Source organism: Oncorhynchus keta, chromosome 25 (assembly GCF_023373465.1).
Source record: "Oncorhynchus keta strain PuntledgeMale-10-30-2019 chromosome 25, Oket_V2, whole genome shotgun sequence".
Taxonomy (NCBI): Eukaryota; Metazoa; Chordata; class Actinopteri; order Salmoniformes; family Salmonidae; genus Oncorhynchus; species Oncorhynchus keta.
In genome coordinates, this window is record NC_068445.1 from 11826249 (window position 1) to 11852216 (window position 25968).

Below are 25968 nucleotides of genomic sequence, written 5' to 3' on the forward strand. Positions count from 1 at the left end.
ATACTCAATGAAATGGTTGCATACCCAATGAAATGGTTGCATACCCAATGAAATGATTGCATACCCAATTAAATGATTGCATACCCAATGAAATGATTGCATACCCAATGAAATGATTGCATACCCAATGAAATGATTGTATACCCAATGAAATGGTTGCATACCCAATGAAATGATTGCATACCCAATGGAATGGTTGCACACAAGCTACACACATCTGCAAGCTTGATAAATGAAGGTCAGTTTCTTTATCTCTAAAACACACAGATGCAAATGCATGAACACACACACACACGCGCAAACCTGCGTGACCAAAATGTGTATTTACATAACTATTTCAAATGTCCTTACCAGGCTGATAAATATAAAGAATTCTTTCAATTTCAATTTTTCTTGGTTTGGTAAGCAGGGGACATCTTAGCAACTAATTACATGAATGACTGCATTGTTCAATGTTTATAGTATACGTTATGAAGCCCAGCCCATGCTTCTTCTGTTTAGTGACATATAGAACACCATCTCTTTCTGAAGACATAGAATAGCTGTGTCTCAGCATGTAAAACATCCTTTCATTTCCAGTCTGTCACATGAAACACACGTTATTAGTTTCACACTCAAAATGATGTAGAGAAAGGTTACTTAAGTGAAACGATTGGGCCTTGAGTTTTAACCAGTGCATATATCATCAAGCAATCTGAGAGCAATAATCATCCATCATTATTGAGACGACGCCACAGCTTAGGAAACTAGCTAAGAGAATGGAAAACAGATTTAGAGATGGGGGAGGGAGGGTGTTCTTGTGTGAGCATATATTTATGTATAACTGTGCTGGGAGAATATGCCTATCTGAACAAGAAAGAGTGCACATTTGTGTGTGCGTGTGTGTGTGTGTGTGTGTGTGTGTGTGTGTGTGTGTGTGTGTGTGTGTGTGTGTGTGTGTGTGTGTGTGTGTGTGTGTGTGTGTGTGTGTGTGTGTGTGTGTGTGTGTGTGTGTGTGTGTGTGTGTGTTTCCCCAGTCCCTGGGCGTAAGGTGAGAGGGTTGTTGTGTGCTGTGTTTTATTGCGCTCCAGCCTGTGACTGAGCCAGACTTTTAATTGCGGTTGTGGAGGTGGGGATGGCGGGGGTGATGGTGGGAGGGGCTGCCAGGCCAGGCTGCTCGTCACCCTGCTGCCATGCCGTGTGCTGCTGGGAGTCAGGGAAGGTCCTGATCCCGCTCCCCACTCCCCTGGGGCTCCTGGCACAGCACACTGTCACCTCTTCTCTTCCCCCTGACGCTGCACACCTGAGGTTCTCTCACTACACCATGCCTCCCTGCTCCTCCACCCCCCCACCTCCATCCCTGCTGACATTATACAGCTCACAACGCCTGTCTATGCGCGTCGGTTGATCAATAGGCCTGACTCGGAGCGTATCGACGCTGGCATCGGCCTCATTGATCACATCCAGCCTCCATGGCCGGTTTATCAAAGATAATTGGGCCCAGGAACTTGCCTCCTTATGAGTGACAGTAGGCTGAAAAGATAATCAACTGGATCTGCTCCAAACACAATCCCAGCAGGACTAGCAGGGCTGGCGGCAGAGGGGAAGTGATTCGCTGTTTAAACCACCTTTTGGATGAGCATATCACTATCACTACTATATTTATCACCACCACTATCACTGCCACTATCATCACCATCATTATCACTACCATCACCACCAATATCAATGCCACTATCATCACCTCATTATCACTACAACTATCATCACCACCACTATCACTACCACTATCATCACCGCCACTTTCATCACCACCATTATCACTACCACTATCCTCAACATCACTATCACTATCATCACCGCCACTATCACTATCACTATCGTCACCGCCAATATCACTACCACTATCATCACCGCCACTTTCATCACCACCATTATCACTACCACAATCATCACCACCACTATCACTACCAATATCATCACCTCCACTATCACCACCACTATCACTACCACTATCACTACCACTATCATCACCACTATCATCACCAGCACTATCACTACCATCACCACCATTATCACTACCACTATCATCACACCAATTTCATCCCCTCCACTATCATTACCACTATCATCACCATCACCATCACTACCACAATCATCACCATCACTATCCCTACCACTATCACAACCATTATCATCACCACCACTTTCATCACCACCGCTATCATCACCACCAATATCATCACCTCCACTATCATCACCTCCACTATCACCACCGCTATCATTACCACTATCATCACCACCACTATCACTACCATCACCACCATTATCACTACCACTATCATCACCTCACTATCACTACCACCAACATCACCACCACTATCACTACCACTACCATTACCACCACTACCACTACCACTATCATCACCATCACTAACATCACAACCAATATCACTACCACAATCATCACCACCACTATCATCACTACCACTATCATGACCTCACTATCACTACCATCCCTACCATCACCACCATTATCACTACCACTATCATCACCTCACTATCACTACCACCAACATCACCACCACTATCACTACCACTACCATCACCACCACTATCACTACCACTATCATCTCCATCACTATCATCACCACCACTATCACGACCACAATCATCACCACCACTATCACTACCAATATGATCACCTCCACTATCACCACCCATATCACTACCACTATCATCATCACCACTATCACAACCATTATCGTCCCTACTATCACTACCACTATCACCACACCAATGTCATCACCTCCACTATCATTACCACTGTCATCACCATCACTATCACTACCACAATCATCACCACCACTATCACCACCACTATCATCACCACTACTATCATTACCACCAATATCATCACCTCCACTATCATCACCTCCACTATCACCACCACTATCACTATCATCACCACCACTATCACTACCACTATCATCACCACCACTATGATCACCACCACTATCACTACCACAATCATCATCACCACTATCACTACCAATATCATCACCACCACTATCACTACCAATATCATCACCTCCACTATCATTACCACTACCATCACCACCACTATCATCACCACCACTATCACTACCATCACCACCACTATCACTACCACTATCATCACCACCACTATCATCACCACCACTATCATCACCACCACTATCACTACCACAATCATCACCACCACTATCACTACCAATATCATCACCTCCACTATCATTACCACTACCATCACCACCACTATCACTACCTCTATCATCACCACCACTATCACTACCATCACCACCACTATCACTACCACTATCATCACCTCACTATCACTACCACCACCATCACCACCACTATCACTACCACTATCATCACCACCACTATCATCACCACCACAATCACTACCAATATCATCACCTCCACTATCACTACCACTATCATCACCTCCACTATCACTACCACTATCATCACCACCAATTTCATCACCTTCACTATCATTACCACTGTCATCACCACCACTACCACTACCACTATCATCACCACCAATATCATCACCTCCACTATCACTACCAATATCATCACCTCCACTATCACTACCACTAGCATCACCACCACTATCACTACCACTATCATCACCACCACTATCACTACCACTATCATCACCACCACTTTCAGTACCATTATCATCACCACCAATATCATCACCTCCACTATCACTACCAATATCATCACCTCCACTATCACTACCACTAGCATCACCACCACTATCACTACCACTATCATCACCACCACTATCACTACCACTATCATCACCACCACTTTCAGTACCATTATCATCACCACCAATATCATCACCTCCACTATCACTACCAATATCATCACCTCCACTATCACTACCACTAGCATCACCACCACTATCACTACCACTAGCATCACCACCACTATCACTACCACTATCATCACCACCACTATCACTACCACTATCATCACCACCACTTTCAGTACCATTATCATCACCACCAATATCATCACCTCCACTATCACTACCATTATCACCACCACTATCCTCACCACCATTTACAGTCCCCAAATCCAAAATGAATTCACAGCAACGCACAGTATTATAAAGAGCCATGATCGCATGGAACTCCCTTCCATCTCCTATTACTCAAGCAAACAGCAAAATTACCTTAATAAAACAATGAAACAACATTTCATGGAACGGCGGGGACTGTGTCGGGACATACACACAAACACACACACATAGACACTAACACACAGATCATTATTTTGTTGTATTGTTGGTATTATTCTTAGTGTTTGTTGTATTGTTTTTACTATTCTTAGTGTTTGTATATGGTTGTGTTTTAAATCTGTGTAACTCTCATTGTCTATCAGTGTATTGTTTGTTACTTGTCATGTTTTGTGTTTTGTGAGGACCCCAGGAAGAATAGTTGCTGTTTCGGCAGAAGCTAATGGAGAACCAATAAACTACTATCACTACCACAGTCATCACCTCCACTACCACTACCACAATAATCACTACCACCACTACCACTACCACAATAACCACTACCACCACTACTGCTATTGCAAATCGTACTATGACTATTACTGCCAGCACTACGTCAACAATATGTACTGCCATCCCTACTATAAGTATTACTGCTATTACTACTACTATCTGGACAACCTCCTCAAGCTCAGTATTAGAATGAGTGTGTTAGGTGATAAAGTGCTTTAATAAAGGCTAGTGATAATAGTGATATTGATATTCATTATGACATGGCCTGGACTAATCCCATTATGTTCCCATTAGAGGTCATCTATATGCAGTACCAGTCAAAAGTTTGGACACCTACACATTCAAGTGTTTTTTTTAATTTGTACTATTTCTACATTGTAGAGTAATAGTGAAGGCATCAAAACTATGAAATAACACACATGGAATCATGTAGGAATCAAAAAAGTGTTCAACAAATCAAAGTATATTTTGTATTTGAGATTCTTCAAAGTAGCCACTCTTTGCCTTGACAGCTTTGCAACACGCTTTGCATTCTCTCAACCAGCTTCATCATGTACAGTCGTCACCGAGAATGCATTTCAACTAGCACTTTCCTTCTTAATGTGTTAGAGCCAATCAGTTGTGTTGAGACAAGATAGAGGTGGTATACAGAAGATAGCCCTATTTGGTAAAAGACCAAGTACATATTATGGCAAGAACAGCCCAAATAAGCAAAGAGAAATGGCAGTCCATCATTACTTTAAGACCTGAAGTTCAATCAATGCGGAACATTTCAAGGACTTTGAACGTTCCTTCAAGTGCAGAAGCAAAACCATCAAGCGCTATGATGAAACTGGCTCTCATGAGAACCGCCACAGGAAAGGAAGGATAAGGATAAGGATAAGGATAAGGATAAGGATAAGGATAAGGATAAGATTTACCAGCCTCAGAAATTGCATCCCAAATAAATGCTTCAAAGAGTTCAAGTAACAGACACATCTCAACATCAACTGTTCAGAGGAGACTGCGTGAATCAGGCCTTCGTGGTCGAATTGCTGCAAAGAAACTAAATGACACCAATAATAAGAAGAGACTTGCTTGGGCCAAGAAACACGAGCAATGGACATTAGACCTGTGGAAATCTGTCCTTTGTTCTGATGAGTCCAAATTTGAGATTTTTGGTTTCAATCGCCATGTCTTTCTGAGACACAGAGTAGGTGAACGGATGATCTCCGCATGTGTGGTTTCCACCATGAAGCATGGAGGAGGAGGTGTGATAGTGTGGGGTGCTTTGCTGGTGACACTGTCAGCGATTTATTTAGAAGGAGCTCTTAACCAGCATGGCTACCACATCATTCTGCAGCAATACGCCATCCCATCTGGTTTACGCTTAGTGGGACTATCATTTGTTTTTCAACAGGACAATGACCCAACACAACTCCAGGCTGTGTAAGGGCTATTTGACCAATAAAGAGAGTGATGGAGTGCTGCATCAGATGACCTGGCCTCCACAATCACCTGAACTCAACCCAATTGAGATGGTTTGGGATGAGTTGGACTGCAGAGTAAAGGAAAAGCAGCCAAGAAGTGCTCAGCATATGTGGAAACTCCTTCAAGACTGTTGGAAAAGTATTCCAGGTGAAGCTGGTTGAGAGAATGCCAAGAGTGTGCAAAGCTGTCATCAAGGCAAAGGGTGGCTACTTTGAACAATCTAAAATACAAAATATATTTAGATTTGTTTAACACTTTTTTTGGTTACTACATGAAATATAAACACATTTAAAACTTCAAATGGTTTAGCTGGAGACAGCCAGCAAACCACTTAGCAACCGTTGCTCTTCTCTTACCGTCATAGTAATCACACAATATAATTTACAACCAGAGGGGGAAAAAATGAAAAGAGTTAATAGGGAACGTGAGCTGGGATTAGACCGTCATGAGACAGGTTTGTTTGTGTTATATGTGTTATTTCATAGTTTTGATGTCTTTACTATTCTACAATGTACGAAATAGTAAAAAAATCTGAAAAACCCTTGAATGAATAAGTGTGTCCAAACTTTCGACTGGTACTGTATATATAAACTCCCAGTAATGTATTGGGTAAAACACCAAGGTTTCCGAATCACCGTGCCTTCTTCAGACCCTGAAAAAGCCACAGTGATGCCGAAACATTGGTGTTTTATCCAATACATTACAGTGAATTTACTGTATATATATGCAGAGTGCGCGACTCTCTTTCTTTATTTGTATCTATTCACTGTTTATTCACTGTTAGTCGGCACGTCGACACAGAATACTTTCTCTGGGTGTACGCCAGCTTTTTACACATACAGCCACTTCATTGGTTTTGTTCACTGAGCACTTGTGCAAATGCAGAATTAAATGACTCACTGTATTGACAGAGAGAAACACTGTTTCACTACATTCCTATATTACAATATTAAGAGGTGACTGTGGGTGAACAAACAAGCCAGACCATGAACCAGAAAATCACATTCACTGGTTAAGAACATTCAAAGAGGTTCAAGAGGTAGCGCATCCATGTAAATTATTGAATAGGAAATCAATAGAGGTATTCAAATATGTGCAAATACAGGTATGCTACATGGAAATCAATTGCATGTAGCATATTAAGTAGCTTATCTATACTGATGACCCACTTAAAAGCTAGCCTTCATCTTGTTGTAGCTAGACTCTTAGAAATGAAATGGTTTTCGGCTGTCCCCATAGGAGAACACTTTGAAGAACCTTTCCTGCTTGCAGGTTCAACCCTTTTGGGTTCCATGTAGAACCCTTTCTACAGAGGGTTCTACATGGAACCGAATCGGGTTCTACCTGAAACCAAAATGAGTTATCCTATATTTTCTAAGAGTGTAGCAATACCAACTGCACACACAGCAAGAGCCACCCCAAAATAGATATACTGCTGAGACATAATGGTAGGTGAAGCTTCAGGCCCATGGCATAGGCCTACATAATCAGATCAGAGCATGATAGAAACCAAGCAAGAATCAACCTTATTTCGGAGGCTGCTGTTGCACATGTATAAGCAGCTACAAATAAGTCAGAGGAGCAAGAGTCAGTCAGACAGACACAGAGCTGCCATCCCATCAGCAAGTTGGTCTACACTACAGCATGCCCCTCTTTATTTCATGCCCCCTAGACCCTCCTCACCCCCCTCGCTCAGCCCAAACCCCTAGTGTGTTAGTGTGCCCCTATGCTCAGTCCAGCAGCTCACCAGCTCACTACCGAGAGGAATTATGTTAATGTATGGGCCTCTCTTTCTCTACCCAGCCCTTCACTGCTCACCGGGCGGACTTGCCTTAGGGCCCTGCTGCTAGTTTTGACAGAGCATCCCCTGATACTTGGGATTAGTCCAGCTTGTTTGGCTTAAACTAGGAGGGGGATCTTAGGGTACTTTGAGTTTTTGGAGGCTCGACTGGAGCCAGATGCCTCCTGCTTTCATCCCCAGCAGGATAAACCATGCTCTCCCCCAAGGCCTGCCTACAGCCATGGACAGCAGCAGCAGCACCACCACTAGCAGCACAGTCAGTGTCAGCATGGATACAGATACAGAACATACACTCACACACAATCATGTACAACATCTAGTAACTAAATTGATACCACAGTACAATATCCATGAAGAAAAAAAACACAGAAACAGCCATATAACAGAAACCCTATCCAAAGTATACGTGTGCACGCATGGACACACACATTCACACACACAATGACATTACAACAATTGTGATTTCCTCCTGTCAGTCACGTTATTCATAACACAAGATGAGATATGTCCGACCATTCAAAATGAGGGGAACTTGTGTAGGGATCTAATTGTATCGCTCCTCAAGGCTCTGAGGGACGCCTTACACGAGGAAGTCCTTTTTTTATGACAACATTCCTGCCCTGCATTAATGGAGGCGTTGGGCTGCAATCCCTTTGAGAAAGGCTTGAACTTCTCTATTAAAATGGCTGACCTGTGAACCTTGGTTCAAACAGCCGGCATGCACATTAACATCACCTTCCATGCTTTAATTAACACCTAAAGAGGAGAAAGAGAATAAATAAGGTGAGCACAAGTGATCTCCGTTTCAGCAGCCGTCCCTAGCAGGAGATCACACTATACTATTCAGAAATGTCAGGCGGATTCAAGTAGAGTCAAGGAACGTCCTCCCATTATACTGCTCTTCTATTTCCAGGCAGAAACATACTGGTGCTTCAGTAGCTCATTGATCTATGTGCAAAAAGGAGTGTGTAAAACAGATTTGAATCTGAGAAGTCCTCTTCTTTTAGTCTGTTATAATGGCATCAGACCAATGGACCAATCATCTCCCGAGTGGCGCAGTGGTCCAAGCCACTGCATCTCAGTTCAAGAGGTGACACTATAGTCCCTAGTTCAAATCAGGCTGTATCACATCCATCCTTGATTGGACCAGTGCACAATTGGACCAGTGTTTTCTGGGGTAGGCCATACTTGTAAATAAGGGTTAATTCTTAAAACTGACTTGCCTAGTTAAAAAATAATATAAGAAAATAGGAATGGAAGAGGGGAGGGACATACCTGGGATCACCATCAAGGAGATGGAGATGAACCCTTCTATTGAAACAAGGATGAAGCAACATATCACACTCCTATCCCTCAGTGTCAAAATGAGAGGAGGCATGTCTCTACTAGAGGGGTAGGTCACTGAGGCCCAGGGGTGATGTCAGCCTATTAAACTGATTTCACAGGTTCCCTTAACGAAGCCTCTGGCATGTTAACAGACAGGAAGCATCCTATTTCACTCTTTTCCTCTCTTCCCCTTTAAGATGAGTGCATGTGAGACTTATCGACAGCTCCTGGCAAACAGGCGTGAAGAAGGGCAGCTGATGGGGTAGCCCTCTCAGGACCCCACGGCGGCCTTGCCAAAAACACAGGTGGTATTCTACACCAGTCCTGAGCTCTTTAATACCCAGCAAATCTCCATTCTCCCTCCATCTCATCTCTTCTTCTCTGCCCCCTTTCCAGAAAAGGGCAAGGGAAACCTGATCCTGAATGTTGAGCATTGGAGCACTGGGGTCTTGGTTTCTCTCTCACACCTTGCATGAAACAGCTACAGAGATCCTACCCCCCTCTCTCTCTCTATCTCTCCCCTCCTCTCCTCTCCTCTCCTCTCCTCCCCTCTCTATCTGCTGGGTTTTCTTCCATCTCTCTGCTCTCTGCTGTTTCCAGACTGTTCCTTCAGTAGCGCTCCCTGCAGCACATGTGTTCCCTCTTCTTTCATCAAGGTAACTTTACTGTAGACAAATTAATTAATAATTGGCGCCGGAGGACATGGCTGACGTTTTAGGGGCTCCTAACCAATTGTGATATTGTAAGTTATTTGTAAGTTATTCTGTACATAATGTTTCTGCCACCGTCTCTTATGACCAAAAAGAGCTTCTGGATATCAAAACAGCAATTGCTCACCTCATACTGGACAAAGGCTTTTTATTTAACGAGTTGGATGCAAAGGATTTACTTCAGACACCGGACAGGGCCCAAATCCGCAATTCGCATGAAGAAGAGACAGAGATATAGGGGTCGTAGGTCGGGGTGCCTTGTAAGAATCCAACGGTGAGTGGGTAACCCGCCTCTACTATCAGTCCTATTAGCCAACATGCAATCATTGGAAAATAAACTGGATGAGCTCCGATCAAGATTATCCTACCAACGGGACATTAAAAACTGTAATATCTTATGTTTCACCGAGTCGTGGCTTAACGACGGCTGGGTTTTCCGTTCATCTGCAAGACAGAACAGCTGCCTCCGGTAAGACAAGGGTTGGTGGTCTGTGTCTATTTGTAAATATCAGCTGGTGCATGAAATCTAATATTAATGAAGATTTTGCTAGCCTGAGGTAGAATATCTCATGATAAGCTGTAGACCACACTATTTACCAAGAGAGTTTTCATCTATATTTTTCATAGCCATCTATTTACCACCACAAACCAATGCTGGCACTAAGTCCGCACTCAACGAGCTGTATAAAGCCATAAGCAAACATGAAAATTCTCATCCAGAGGCGGCACTCCTAGTGGCCGGGGACATTAATGCAGGAAACTTAAATATGTTTTAACTCATTCCTACCAGCATGTTACATCTACAACCAGGGGGGAAACAAACTCTCAACCACCGTTACGCTACACACAGATATGCATACAAAGCTCCCCCTCGCCATCCATTTGGCAAATCTGACCATAACTCTATCCTCCTGATTCCTGCTTACAAGCAAAAAGTAAAGCAGGAAATTCCAGTGACTCACTCAATACAGAAGTGGTCAGATGATGCAGATGCTAAGCTACAGGACTGTTTTCCTAGCACAAAATGGGATATGTTCCAGGATTCTTCCGATGGCATTGAGGAGTACACCACATAAGTCACTGGCTTCATCAATAAGTGCATTGATGACGTCGTCCCCACAGTGTTCATATGTACATACCCCAACCAGAAGCCAAGGATTACAGGCAACATCCAAACTGAGCTAAAGGGTAGAGCTGTCGCTTTCAAGGAGATGGACTCTAACCCCGACACTAGTAATAAATCCCGCTATGCCCCCCGACAAACCATCTAACAGGCAAAGCATCAATACATGACTAAGATTGTACCTACTACAATGGCTCTGATGCTCGTCGGATGTGGTAGGGCTTGCAAACTATTACAGACAAGAAAGGGAAGCACAGCCGCAAGCTGCCCGGTAACACGAGCCAACCAGATGACCTAAATAATTTCTATGCCCGCTTCGAAGCAAGCAACACTGAACCATGCATGAGAGCACCAGCTGTTCCAGACGACTGTGTGATCACGATGTCCATAGCCGATGTGAGTAAGACCTTTAAACAGGTCAACATTCACAAGGCCGCAGGGCCAGACAGATTACCAGGACATGTACTCCGAGCATGCGCAGACCAACTAGCAGGTTTCTTCACTGACATTTTTAACTTATCCCTGACCGAATCTGTAATACCAACATGTTTCAAGCAGACCACCTTAGTCCCTGTGCCCAAGAACACCAAGGTAATCTGTCTAAATGACTACTGGCCCATAGCATTCGTGTCTGTAGCCATGAAGTGCTTTGAAAAGTTGGTCATGGCTCACATCAACACCATTATCCCAGAAACCCTAGACCCAATTTGCATACCGCCCCAACAGATCCACAGATGACGCAGTCTCTACTGCACTCGACACTGCCCTCTCCCACCTGCACAAAAGGAACACCTATGTGAGAATAGTGTTCATTGTTTACAGCTCAGCGTTCAACACCATAGTGCCCTCAAAGCTCATTACTAAGCTAAGGACCCTGGGACTAAACACCTCCCTCTGCAAGTGGATTCTGGACATCCTGACGGGCAGCCCCTGTTGGTAAGAGTAGGTAACAACACATCTGCCACGCTGGTCCTCAAGACGCGGGCCCATCAAGGGTGCGAACTCAGTCCCCTCCTGTACTCCCTGTTCACCCATGACTACATGGCCAAGCACGACTTTCCTGACGACACAACTGTAGTAGGCCTGATTACTGACCACAATGAGACACTCTATAGGGAAGAGGTAAAATACTAACCTCTCCAAAATATGATCAAAACAAAGGACATGATCGTGGACTATAGGAAAAGGAGGGCTGAGCACGCCCCCATTTTCATCGATGGGGATGCAGTGGAGCAGGTTGAGAGTTTCAAATTCATTGGTGTCCACATCACCAATGAACTGTCATGGTCAAAACATACTAAGACAGTCGTGAAGAGGGCATGACAATGCCTATTCCCCTACAGGAGACTGAAAAGATTTGGCATCCTCAGATTCTCAAAAAGTTCTACAGCTTCACCATCGAGAGCATTCTCACTGGTTGCACCACCCCCTGGTATGGCAACTGCTCGGCCTCTGACCGTAAGGCACTACAGAGGGTAGAGCGTACAGCCCAATACATCCCTGAGGCCAAGCTTCCTGCCATCCAGAATCTCTATACCAGGCAGTGTCAGAGGAAGTCCCTATAAATTGCCAAAGACTTCAGCCACCCTAGTCATAGACTGTACTGGAGTGCCAAGACTAGGTCCAAAAAGCTTCTTAACAGCTTCTACCTTCAAGCCACAAGACGAACCAAATCCAAATGGCTACCCGGACTATTTGCAGTGCCCCCGCGCTCTATAATTATTTGTTATTTTTCTATGTTTTTCTATTTTTCATTTTTATTCATATTTATTTATTGTTTACTTCAGTACATTTAGTAAATACTTTCTGAACACTTATTTCTTTCTTGAAACTGTATTGCTGGTTATGGGCTTGTAAGTAAGTATTTAATTTCATTTCATTAATCATGAAAAGTCATGTCCACAAATTGTTAGTCATGTATCACACCAAAAACGAATCTTGTTCACTGAGCTTTCGAGTGAAGTATCTCCCCTCCATCTTTACCTTGACAGGAGAGAAAGGTCTGTGATGGAACTAACTGCAGTACAATTAAGCAACAAGGCTCTCTGGGCTAATGGGAGTTCATCATCAACTCAACACAACTGACACTCAGAAAAACACTAGGCCTTTACCAAACAGTATGATATGAGCATGATTATCCCACCCTAACAAAGCACAGCATCCAACACTGCTTAAAAGCCCTGTTTATTCATAGCACAGTTTGCTCTGTCTGTCATTTAGAGGTCAGTCATTTGAATAGTCCCCAGTACACACCACAGCCGTCCCTTTGCCAAACACTTAAAACAGCCCACATCACGTTGACTTCAAAAGAAGCAGTTTCAAATATCGCATGTCAAATACGACAAAAGTACTTCATAGCGATAGGTCTGACAGAATATGTAGCAGCTGTAAAATATAAAGGATTCAAAGTGTAAATCAGACTGAGCTGTGTTTGTTTCAAATAGGAGAGGAAGAGAGGGGGGGAGAGAGAGGGAGAGAGAAAGAGAGAGTGATAGTGAGCTGAGAGAAGAGCAAACAGGCTTTGTTTTAATTACGAGTGCGAAAAAGGCAGAGAAAAGAAGAAGATTTAGCTCGTTAGACCATCACTGTGGATCAAACACCATATTTACATATCAGATTAAACCCCTCACACAAACGAATGGTGAGATCTGAGCTGTGAAGACCACACTAATGAGAGGGAGCCATCTTTCTTCTCGCACTCAGAACATAGGAACACTGTGGCAAGAACAGCTTGTCTTTAACTCTTTGGGCACACAATTGCTGAAGACATAATACGTACAGAATCTGATATAGAATAGCTAGTTATAGCTTCATGAGAACTAATACATTACACAACGAACGGAAGGCAATCCCCTTGTGGATTTGGAATGTTAAAAGAGAGTCGAAGGATTAAAGTTTAGACATTTACTGACTGTTTAGCACGCCAGCCAATTAGAGGGCCTGTCAGGTCAGAGTGCATTATGGGAGGTGGTAGGAGTTTAGTAGCAGCACAAATACACTGTCAGGACTGGCTCCCGTTTCATCCGCTGTCTTTCTTCTCTCCCCTTTCTTCTCTCCATCTTTAGAAGGAGAAGTGCTAGCTTTGTGGCTCAAGGGATCCAAAAGGCCGGCCATCATTATTCCCTCCAAGATGCCAGTTTTAGTGCCCCAGCCCCCCTTCCTCCTCCCTCCTTCCCCTCCCTCGATCCCTCTACTCAGAGAGCTACACAAGCACACCAGTCCGAGGCAGACTACTGTATGGAACAAAGACTTCTGAGAATAAAAAAGACTAAGTCTTCTCTGTCTCAGACATCATCATATGGGAGTGATAGTAGGAGACTAAAACATAGCCAGGCAGCGACAGACAAACCGTCCTGGCTGATTACAGGAGCAGAGAGCAGTCAGCCTGCCTCGGGGGTTAAAACCACTCCTCTGGCCTGCATCATCACAGGCCTGTTTGAATAAATCATATAACATATTACACACATGTGTAATCACATTCTACAACAAATGTCTACTTTTGACAGATAAAATAATGTAGCATCAGAAAGGGTAAAAAAATATATGCTCATTGTAATAACAGTGGATGGTATTATAACAATGGATGGCAAACCACTACACACAAACAAAAATGTTGTTCTATATAGTGCCAAATAAGGTTCCCTTTTTGCTGCTATATACTGTAAAAGCTTATTTAAAGTTTCTAAACGGAACCAAAATGGAACCTTTATGATGCTGTAAAGAACCCTTTCCTACGGTTCTATAAATAACCATTAATAAAAGGTTCTATATACTTTAGCACCAAAAAAGGTATCTGCTATGGTTACAACACTTGGGGCTACATAGTACAGTTTTCTATCGTCTTTATCGCCACAGTGTCTCCTGACCCCTCCTGTCTCAGCCTCCAGTATTTATGCTGCAGTAGTTTGTGTCGGTGGGCTAGGGTCAGTTTGTTATATCTGGAGTACTTCTCCTGTCCTATTCGGTGTCCTGTGTGAATCTGTGTGTGTGCGTTCTCTAATTCTCTAATTCTCTAGTTCTCTAGTTCTCTAATTATCTAGTTCTCTAGTTCTCTAGTTCTCTAGTTCTCTAATTCTCTCCTTCTTTCTTTCTCTCTCTCGGAGGACCTGAGCCCTAGGACCATGCCCCAGGACTACCTGACATGATGACTCCTTGCTGTCCCCAGTCCACCTGGCCATGCTGCTGCTCCAGTTTCAACTGTTCTGCCTTACTATTATTTGACCATGCTGGTCATTTATGAACATTTGAACATCTTGGCCATGTTCTGTTATAATCTCCACCCGGCACAGCCAGAAGAGGACTGGCCACCCCACATATGCTCTCTCTAATTCTCTCTTTCTTTCTCTCTCTCGGAGGACCTGAGCCCAAGGACCGTGCCCCAGGACGACCTGACATGATGACTCCTTGCTGTCCCCTGTCCACCTGACTGTGATGCTGCTCCAGTTTCAACTGTTCTGCCTTATTATTATTCGACCATGCTGGTCATTTATGAACATTTGAACATCTTGGCCATGTTCTGTTATAATCTCCACCCGGTACAGCCAGAAGAGGACTGGCCACCCCACATAGCCTGGTTCCTCTCTAGGTTTCTTCCTAGGTTTTGGCCTTTCTAGGGAGTTTTTCCTAGCCACCGTGCTTCTACACCTGCATTGCTTGCTGTTTGGGGTTTTAGGCTGAGTTTCTGTACAGCACTTTGAGATATCAGCTGATGTACGAAGGGCTATATAAATAAATTTGATTTGATTTGATTTATATAATTTTTATGTTGAATGGTCATACAGTGCATTCGGAAAGTATTCAGACCCCTTGACCTTTTCCACATTTTGTTACGTTACTGCCTTATTCTAAAATTGATCAAATTAAACCGCAAATATCACATTTACATAAGTATTCAGACCCTTTACTCAGTACGTTCAAGCTCTGTCAGGTTGAATGGGGAGCATCGCTGAACAGCTATTTACAGGTCTCTTCAGAGATGTTCGATTGGGTTCAAGTCCGGGCTCTGGCTGGGTCACTCAAGGACATTCAGAGACTTGTCCCAAAGCCACTCCTGTGTTGTCTTGGCTGTATGCTTAGGGTCATTGTCCTGTTGCAAGGTGAACCTTCGCCCCAGTCTGAGGTCCTGAGCACTCTGGAGTAGGTTTTCATCAAGGATCTCTCTGTACTTTGCTCCATTAATTGCTCAGCTCTAGGGAGGGTCTTGGTGGTTCCAATCTTCTTCCATTTAAGAATAATGGAGGCCAGTATGTTTTGAGGGACCGTCAATGCTCCAGAATGTTTTTTAGTACCCTTTCCCAGATCTGTGCCTCAACACAATCCTGTCTCAGAACTCTATGGACAATTCCTTCAATCTCATCGGTTGATTTTTGCTCTGTCAACTGTGGGACCTTATATAGACATGTGTGTGCCTTTCCAAATCATGTCCAATCAATTGAATTTAACACAGGTGGACTCCAATCAAGTGGTAGAAACATATCAAGGGTGATCAATGGAAACAGGATGCACCTGAGCTCAATTTTTAGTGTCACAGCAAAGGGTCTGAATACTATTTCTGTTTTTTATTTTTAATACATTTGCAAAAAAATCTAAAAACCTGTTTTCAATTTTTCATCATGGGATATTGTGTGTAGATTGATGAAAAAAAGTATAATTTAATCGATTTAAGAATAAGGCCGTAACGCAACAAAATGTGGAAAAAGTAAAGGGGTCTAAAATATTACATTGTATAAAGCACCTTCCTTAATCTCACAGGTTCTTTGTATATCCTTTTGAAGAACCATACAGGGTTTTTTATTCTGGTTATGCATATTATGTTTGAAAAACTCCTTTGGTATTTCTATTGTTTTAATTGACAAGTTAAATGAGATGTGCTAGCTCTGGAAAAGCTGAGGAGAGAATTGAGAAACACTGACTTAGTCAACTGTTCTCAATTGACAGAAGGCCATACGTGCGTCTTTCACAAGGGGGCTTGGACAGTTCAGGCTTCTTGGGTAAGTATTAGGGGAAATGGTGCCATCTGTATCCCTTTTTTTGGAGCCGGATGAACCTGCGTGTGTTTACCCTGCCATGGACCTCCTAGTATGGTACCGTCTGAGCTGGCTTGCGGTGTGGTTGTACGGTATGCCCCCATAGTATGTTATACCGAGTGACCGTCTGAAAGGAAATGTGCAGGTCTGAACACAACTACTGTTCCCTGAAGGTGGAAACAAGGTATAACATATTTTGGCCCCATGCCATCAGGGGTTATGGGTAACAACAGAGCCTGGCCTATGTCAATAAAAGTGTTTTCAAAATCACTAAGTGTTTGCTAGTTGTGATTGTTTTGAATTGTTTGGGGGAAATAAAGATAGACATGGTTTTAAAAGTGCTAATATTTAACTTAGCACAGAAATGTGTGGGCGGCTTTACTTACCCCGTCCCGCTGCTCAATTTACCCCAAGTTGTGCCAAGAGATCACCAAGAGATCACCAAGAGATCACCAAGAGATCACAGTTCATGTTTTCGAAACTGTAATGCTTACATGAATTCTGATTATTTCCAGGGATACACAACATCCTGAAATATGTGTTGATGCCTCCGTTAGAAAGAACAATAGATTTGCTTTGATGGAGTGATGCTGAATGTGGAAAATTGCTCAACTTACCCCACTCTCCCCAACTGACTGGATGACAGAGTCAGAGATCTGCACAGTGATGTCAGATATCAGCAATGCTAATGTCAGGCCAATGCCTGCCTGCGTGTCTTCAGACTGAAACACTGCCGAGACAACCATTTAGACTTAGCAGAGACAAACAAAAAAGGAAGGAAGGCATAAAAAGGAAAAAGAAAAGTAAATGAAAGAGGGGAGAGGAAGACAGAATAACGGGTGGGGGGGGTTGAAAGAGGAAGTCAATTATACATTCTGAACCTTCCCAATGTAGTCCTCGGGGAACTGCCTCCGCACCTCAGGATCTGTAAATAATTGACAGATAATATTAATTGGCTTAGGATTAGTGAGCAAGCTGAGTATCACATATTAATATTTGATCAGAAGATGATAGGGACCCTGGCAGGGGATCCAAAGGGGCAGCTGAGGCTGTTTTGTTGATTAGGCCAGAGAAGGGAAGCGATGAAGCCAGCCCCCTCTCCTGTCCTCTTCTTTGCTCCTCTGCTCTTCCCTGCTCCAAACACGCACAGACTGAGACACGGAGCCATGGTTTGATGCTCCTGTTAGCTCCGGGCTTCTGTCCTGCTCACTCTCTTCCTGGAAAAAAAAGTGGAGGAAAGACGGAGGAAGACTTTCAGAGCTCCTGACTGTTATCTTATTTGTGTCTATGTTCGGGCTTCAACCACCAGACGATGGCGTGATGTCCAGAAATATTAGAGTGAGAAAGCCTCCGTTCTCACGCCTGACGTTACAGAGGCAGCTTCATAACACAGAGGGAGGCACCTCTAGACCAAGGATGAACACCTTGCGGTCAAAACAAGGCATTGAAGGCTCCACAACCACAACAACACGTTCATTCACACACAGTAATACATACAGGTCTGCAAAACAAACAAAGCAGATTTATACACTCGGAACCACGCTCGCAGACATGCACATGCAATTAAACTCAGGGAGGCTAATTAAAGTGTTGTGGGAAGCGTGCACCCGGAGTGTGACAACATAATGAAAGATTGAAGAGGGGAGGAGAGACACGGGACCCCCTCTGAAAACAATGCCCCTCTCCTCCGCTCCCCTCTCCTCTCATATCCTCTCTCATCTACCATATGCTGCCATTTGTTTAGTCAAATCCCCTTTAAGCACTGCAGATCTATGGCTCTTAGGCAGAGCTTTGCTGTAGCTCAGATCACTCTCCATAGACACATCCCCAGCCCGTATTCCTCATGGCCTGTGTCACTGGGCCTGCTCTAATAGTTCCCTTGGGACTTCTTTTTTATTGCTTCTACACATCATTTGTCTGGCGATTACAGCCGGCCTCACCCAACCTGGAGAATAATCCCAATATTTCAATTTGACGAAGGGGGGGAGAAAAGAGGTTGGTTCTATACCTGCTGTGAGGAGTGCAGGAGCAAGATATGATGTGTGTCATCTAATGGCACGTATCACTCACACCCCATGATACAGTGAGTAAAGAACCAATGTTGGACACGGTAATGTGTTTCCACCGCAGGGACTGTATGGGTTTGACTATGTTTTGATGAGTCAAATAGCACCGATACTTTATAGAGAATGCTGTCAACATGCAGCTCTGGTTTACAGCAAACTCCGTCTAGAAACTAGTCCGGCTTACATTTTATGTACATTTTTAAATGTAACTAGGCAAGTCAGTTAAGAACAAATTCTTATTTACAATGACGGCCTACTCCGGCCAAACCCAGACGACGCTGGGCCAATTGTGTAAAGAATAAAGAATATTGTCATTTGTAACAAGAGATAGGTGGACAGATGTTATGAGCTATACCTACCTGCTGCCACAGTGCCCTGCCTCAAGTTCTGTGCCACAAACAGTAGCTACCACTTTAGTGTCTACTGTTAACAAAGAACACAACCAACCCAGTAAACCAGGAACATTCCCAGGACATTAGCTAAGATTCCTAGTTAGGATGGTAATGTTCCACAAACATTTAAATAATGTTTTGATCGCCAAATATGTACATCCAAGAAAATGTTGGGAATGAAATATCTTTGGAATGTTTTCCTAACATTCATTAATATCTTGTTCACAACATCTGTAGAAACTACCACAGAACATCATTAGGTAGGCAGGGAATGTAACAGCACAATGTTCTGGTAATGTTCTTAGAACAGTAGATGTGGTTCTGAGGAAACATTATAGAAACGTTCTGCTAATGTTGATGGAAATGTTATTCAAAACACCCATAACGACAAGCAGGGAATATCCCTACAACGGTCTCATGAAGTTGAAGTGTGACATTATGACATCATGGTTGTAATAACGTTCCCTGAACATATTTCAGCAACACAACGTTGGAGCAACATTCCCGGAATGTTCAGGTAATGTTAACGGAGAAAATACTACTAAAACCCATAACAACAAACAAGAACCATTCCTGTGAGAGTCTTATAAAGTTATTCGGTAAGGTTTCAACATAACGATCCAAAGTGGTTCTAAAAACACACTTCAATGATAATGGAAGTATTTCTGAAGACTGCTAATATTAATGTGTAAAACAATATTATGAAATGGCATTTCCATCTTCTTACATCATTATATTTTCTTCGGGTATTGTCCAAACATAGATATAGCTTCTTTTTTTAAAAAACATTATAATCAAGTAGATTTAACCTGAGATGTGCAGTCTTCAAGGCCTGTAGGCTACTTAGTCTGCTGCGCCACCAGGATCCTAATGTATTTAGTGGATTTTCCTTTGTACTGAAATCCTTCAATTATGATCCAAACTATGGCGATATGTCTTGGTACATATGCACATCTATGTTCACCTCAACACATCCTGCCAGGCAATCATTTAAAAAGTTTGTAGGGAAAATAAAAGCCAAAATATCCTAACTTTACAGTATGTAAATGAGATTGGTAGAGTAAGAAATAATAGAGAAAACTTATTTTTCTAGATGTAGTTATCCTCTCTTTTGCAAAGACAAAGGCAACACCTGGGAAGTCAGAGTAAACTTGTGAACAACTTTACATTTTCGTTGGTCCCATCCGAGTAGCATAGTGGATTCATTCCAGAGCTAAGCACTCCAAAGGTTCCAGGTTCAATCCCTGCTTGTGACTTTAGACTGAATACAGCCTTTGTACAATAAATGTCATGTGATTCCAAATACTTACCTCATGTGTTTCTTCATGGATTGTTGTACACATCTTTACTAAGAACATTTAAAGAACATTGAGGAAATGTTTTGTGCATCCTAAAACAAACGTTTTAAGAACTGAACAGATGTGTTATGGGAACCTATCTCTTGCCATATCTACATAATGTTCCCATAACCTAAAGACATGTTTTAGGAACTTTTAAAGAACATAAAGAAATGTTTGCAGCATTGGGGCGGCAGCGTAGCTTAGTGGCTAGAGCGTTGGACTAGTAACCGGAAGGTTGCGAGTTCAAACCCCCGAGCTGACAAGGTACAAATCTGTCGTTCTGCCCCTGAACAGGCAGTTAACCCACTGTTCCCAGGCCGTCATTGAAAATAAGAATGTGTTCTTAAGACTTGCCTGGTTAAATAAAGGTAAAATTTAAAAAATTATTCAACCTAATGGAAACATTGTAATCATCAGCACAACTGGACAGTGTTTGTGTTCTGGGAACATATACACTGAGTGTACAAAACATTAAGAACACCTGCTCTTTCCATGACATAGACTGACCAGATGAATCCAGGTGTAACCTATGATTCCTTATTGATGGCACTTGTTAAATCCACTTCAATCAGTGTAGATGAAGGGGAGGAGACAGGTTATAGAAGGATTTTTAAGCCTTGAGACATGGATTGAGTATGTGTGCCATTCAGAGGGTGAATGGGCAAGACAAAATATTTAAGTTCCTTTGAATGGGGTCTGGTAGTAGGTGACAGGCGGACTGGTTTTTGTCAAGAACTGCAACGCTACTTGGTTTTTCATGCTCAACATTTTCTTGTGTGTTTCAAGAATGATCCACCACCCAAAGAACATCCAGCCAATTTGACACAACTGTGGGAGGCAAAGGAGTCAACATGGGCCAGCATCCTTGTGGAACGCTTTCAGACACCTTATAGAGTCCATGCCCCAACGAATTGAGGCTGTTCTGAGGGCAATATTAGTAAGTTGTTCTTAATGTTTTGTACACTCTGTGTATTTTGTGATTTCCCCACAATGTTACCACCAGACTGTTCCCACAACATAATGAAGCATTCTGTAAACCTTTCCAGAAAATATTAAATGTGTTCTGGGAATGTTCACGCAATGTTAGGTGAATGTTTTATACAAACATTGCATAATCATTAACACAACTGGACAATTTTTGTGTTATGAGAACATTTGCCGAACTGCCACAGAACCAGTTTTGGTTTGCTGGGAATCCAAGGACAATAAAATCCAGTGAGGAGTACTTTGGATTTAGCGATGGACTTCATAATCCCATTGCTTCATTTCATGGAGTTTAAACCGAACTCACCAATAAAGCCAGTTTTACAACTTAATCCCAGTATCCACCCCTCTCCATCTTCCAGTTGATAGGATCGGAACCAGTCTGGAGATTAGCTGCATGGGGAAAGACAGACAGACAGACAGACAGACAGACAGACAGACAGACAGACAGACAGACAGACAGACAGACAGACAGACAGACAGACAGACAACAGAAAGACAGGCAGACACTCTCATCGTATAGGAACCTTTATTAGCTGGAGACGTTTTATTTGGAGTGCCATGGTTTTATTTAAGAGCATGTTGACTTTCTCACCCTCTCAAAATGTACATTTTATTCCCTTCTTACAATTCCAATTGTTGAGGAAAAAACCCTGACCATTCCTGTCCAGTCATTATCTCTATGTCACTAAGAGGGCAGGAAGTCTGAGAAAATACACAGTCAGAGCGTCTCACATTATTACAGTAATACATTACAGCTATATGTGTTAAAATGGTCCTGGTTAAAGCTGAGCCTTTTCTCTTAGAAATTAGTCTTTACAGTCCTCATTTCGTTTATACATGTATAAAGTCATGCATCATTACAATTCAGTCTTGGTTCAGCTACTGAGAAGTGTAAGAGGAAAACAGCTAAAAGCTTAAAAGATCAATCATTCCTGTAAAATATGTAATTACTCATTAAATGACCCTCTAGAAAATATCAGCACTACCTTCTGGTACAGGACACAGCAAGGCACAATCCGAGTCATTGACCAACAGACAAACATACAGACCTGGGATCTGTCAAATCAGAGAATAGGACTTTATATAGCTCTTCTTCCACCCTGCAGAGCGGAAGTCAGTGAGTTAGTGTGTCATCAGTAAGCCGACCAGCCGCAGGGAGGGATAGAGGGATCTCCCAGTGATCCACTGCTATCCTTTGAGCCCCTGGATGACCTGGGCCACAGTGTGGACTCCACAGATGAAGACAAGAGAGGCCTACTGACACTGACAATCCATCACTGTCTGTACACCCATGGTCTACACATGGTTCAAATACACAGCTAGGGCACGAATGCACGCGCAAACACAAACACACACTCACTCACTCACTAACTCAGTCACCCACCCACCCACCCACCCACACACACACACACACACACACACACACACACACACACACACACACACACACACACACACACACACACACACACACACACACACACACACACACACACACACACACACACACACACACACACACACACACACACACACACACACACACACACACGCACACACACACAGATTCATGCTCACACACACAAACAGACATGGATGTAGCACTTTCATACCCATCATGAAGGAAATCAACCCTGTGACTTGGCAATAGATAAATCTATGCTGCAACAAATTAACATGGGCAAAATATCTGAATCTACATAAATATAAATGATATCTGTGGTTCTAAAGGATGAGTGAGGCAGTACAGTCGGGAGCCCATGTTAAATCTCATTAGACAGAGCAATACCCAGAGCAAATTAAAGCATTAGCCTCTGACATGTTTAAAGGAACACTTTAAGATCACTTCCTATTAAGGCTTGCCAGCAAACAGGCCTTTGAAATGGAGCCCTCAACTCCTAGCTGAGCAGTGTTGCAGACATCTGCCATACCCAAGCCAAACACACACACAAGCACACACAAATGCAAGTATGCACGCACACAAACACACATACACACTCTTAATGGTAGGGCAGTGTTGTTCCTCTGATGGAACACAGCTTAATACATGACATTCTCTATGGGCTGTACAGGCAGAGAAATGTTCACAAAGAGCCCCTGGGAATCAGGTACTATCTTAATGCTGAGAGCTGGAAAAACATCCATTTCTAGTTAGAAGAAACAAACATAATTCACTCGGAAAAATCCCTTTGCAATCTTTGTGCATTCACTCTTGCTAAACGGACAGACAAGTGGTAAGACAGTGTCATTTCCTAAGGAGAACTGACTCTGTGTACGATTCGCCATGCCGACATGACTTGCTCTAACAGTTTATGATGATCAAGATTAAAAAAGCAGATTGTAGATTTTCAGGTAGAATTGCTCCTTTAGATTCAAGATTCAAACGAAAGGCTTGATTATCATCTCCTCCTGTCTGATGGGGTTGAAAGTGATTTAATAGAGTATTCAGGGGCAGGAATAGATACATTCAGAAGAGTGAGCGACCGAGGCATGCTTGCTGACTGTGTTATGTGAGAGAGCTAGTTGTGCCAGTCCTGGTCAGATTCAGAATCACACAGATTCACATTCCACTCTAACGGGATGTCGCCCCAAGTCCCTTGGCCGGAGGAGATTAGTACTGCTGCTGAATGTTAACTCCTTCAGTTCAAACCCATTCATCCTTTCCTCTCTCTTCCCCTCTTAGGCTAGTGGCAAATGCCTCCATATTTTTTTAGATACCCACACAAAAGTGGTTCAATTGATAGATGTTGTGACACACCCCCTAAACTCAAAAAGTGAAGAATAATGACTGGCTGGAGGGGGCATGAGCCACATAAACTTGCAAAAATGTGGAATGCAAGTGGTCAGTTGTATGCCCTACATGCACAAACAAACAGCATTAGGATATCTTATTAATGGATCTAGGAAATATAGATTTCTAAACATAAAAATACAACAGGCCAAATCTCCCCAATTGGCGGCCCGAGGTCCAAATTCGGCCCGTGCGGGATTTTATTTGCCACCCAAGATTTCTGAGCAAATTATTGTATTTTAAAAAAATATAATATTCATTACTGGACATAGACTGCAAAATCACAAGGAAATCAGCTCAAAGTTATTTTGATGTAGGAAATATTTTTCCAAATATTCCCACGCATAAATAGAGAGGCATATGTTATTCCATCCCAATGTAATCCAGGTTTGAAATGATTCTGTTTTTGTAAAATACTACTGTATATCTGTTTTGGGTTCTTGCGGACAATTTACAGTGTACAAATGATTTATAACAATGTTCTGGCCCTCCAACCATCCACAAAAGGAAAAATCGAGCCACGGCTGAATGTAATTGGGGATCACTGCAACAGGTGGATAGATCAACTATAAACATTGATGATGAATGTAAGCTTTACTTTTTGGTAGCTGATTAATAGACACATTTTCATGTAAAATGTACTCTCATTCAGTGCTGTATGGTCCTGCCTGACGAAAATACATACAGTTACACATATATTTTTGATGTTGTGGCTATTGTAAACTACTCTGAGGAATACAAGTGGGCTCAGACATTGCAATTCAGTGTTTTCGGGTCCAAGGTTCCTTGAAAGATGTTGTATCTTTAGCCCCTGCTCTTGCAATTTAGCCAGGGGGCCACCACAAATTGTCTTTGGGGCCACCCTGGACTTTGCCTCAAATCCAATATGGCGTCCAAATTCCAATATGGCTACAAAATAACCAAAGCGCATGCTTTTTATTAAAACTGAACACTATAACAAAATAACAAAGAGAATAAACGAAACCGAAACAGTCCTGTCAGGTGCAGAAAACACTAAACAGAAAATAACTACCCACAAACCATAGGTGGGAAAAAGCTACCTAAGTATGGTTCCCAATCAGAGACAACGATAGTCAGCTGTCCCTGATTGAGAACCATACCCGGCCAAAACAAAGAAATACAAAACATAGAAAAAAGGACATAGAATGCCCACCCAAATCAGACACTGACCAAACCAAAATAGAGACATAAAAAGCTCTCTAAGGTCAGGGCGTGACATATAGACTGATTTGGTGTAAAACAAAATGTTATTCTGAATCCAATATGGCCAACATAATTAAACTCAAACACATTGCATGCATATAAATTGCCCTGTTTTATGTTGCATTGTGTTATATGACTCTAGGTATAACTAGGACTATGAGTG

At 42.7% G+C, this 25968-nt stretch overlaps 1 protein-coding gene across 1 annotated transcript in view; it reads left to right on the forward strand.

Annotated features, from left to right (window-relative positions):
• The window catches only part of LOC118358171 (folylpolyglutamate synthase, mitochondrial-like), a 158697-nt gene extending 137520 nt beyond the window's left edge, over positions 1-21177 (forward strand). The window contains exon 16 of the mRNA XM_035735696.2: positions 21038-21177. The gene's annotated coding sequence lies outside the window, so the exon portion shown is untranslated. The remainder of the gene's footprint in view (positions 1-21037) is intronic.
• Positions 21178-25968: the final 4791 nt, after the last annotated feature.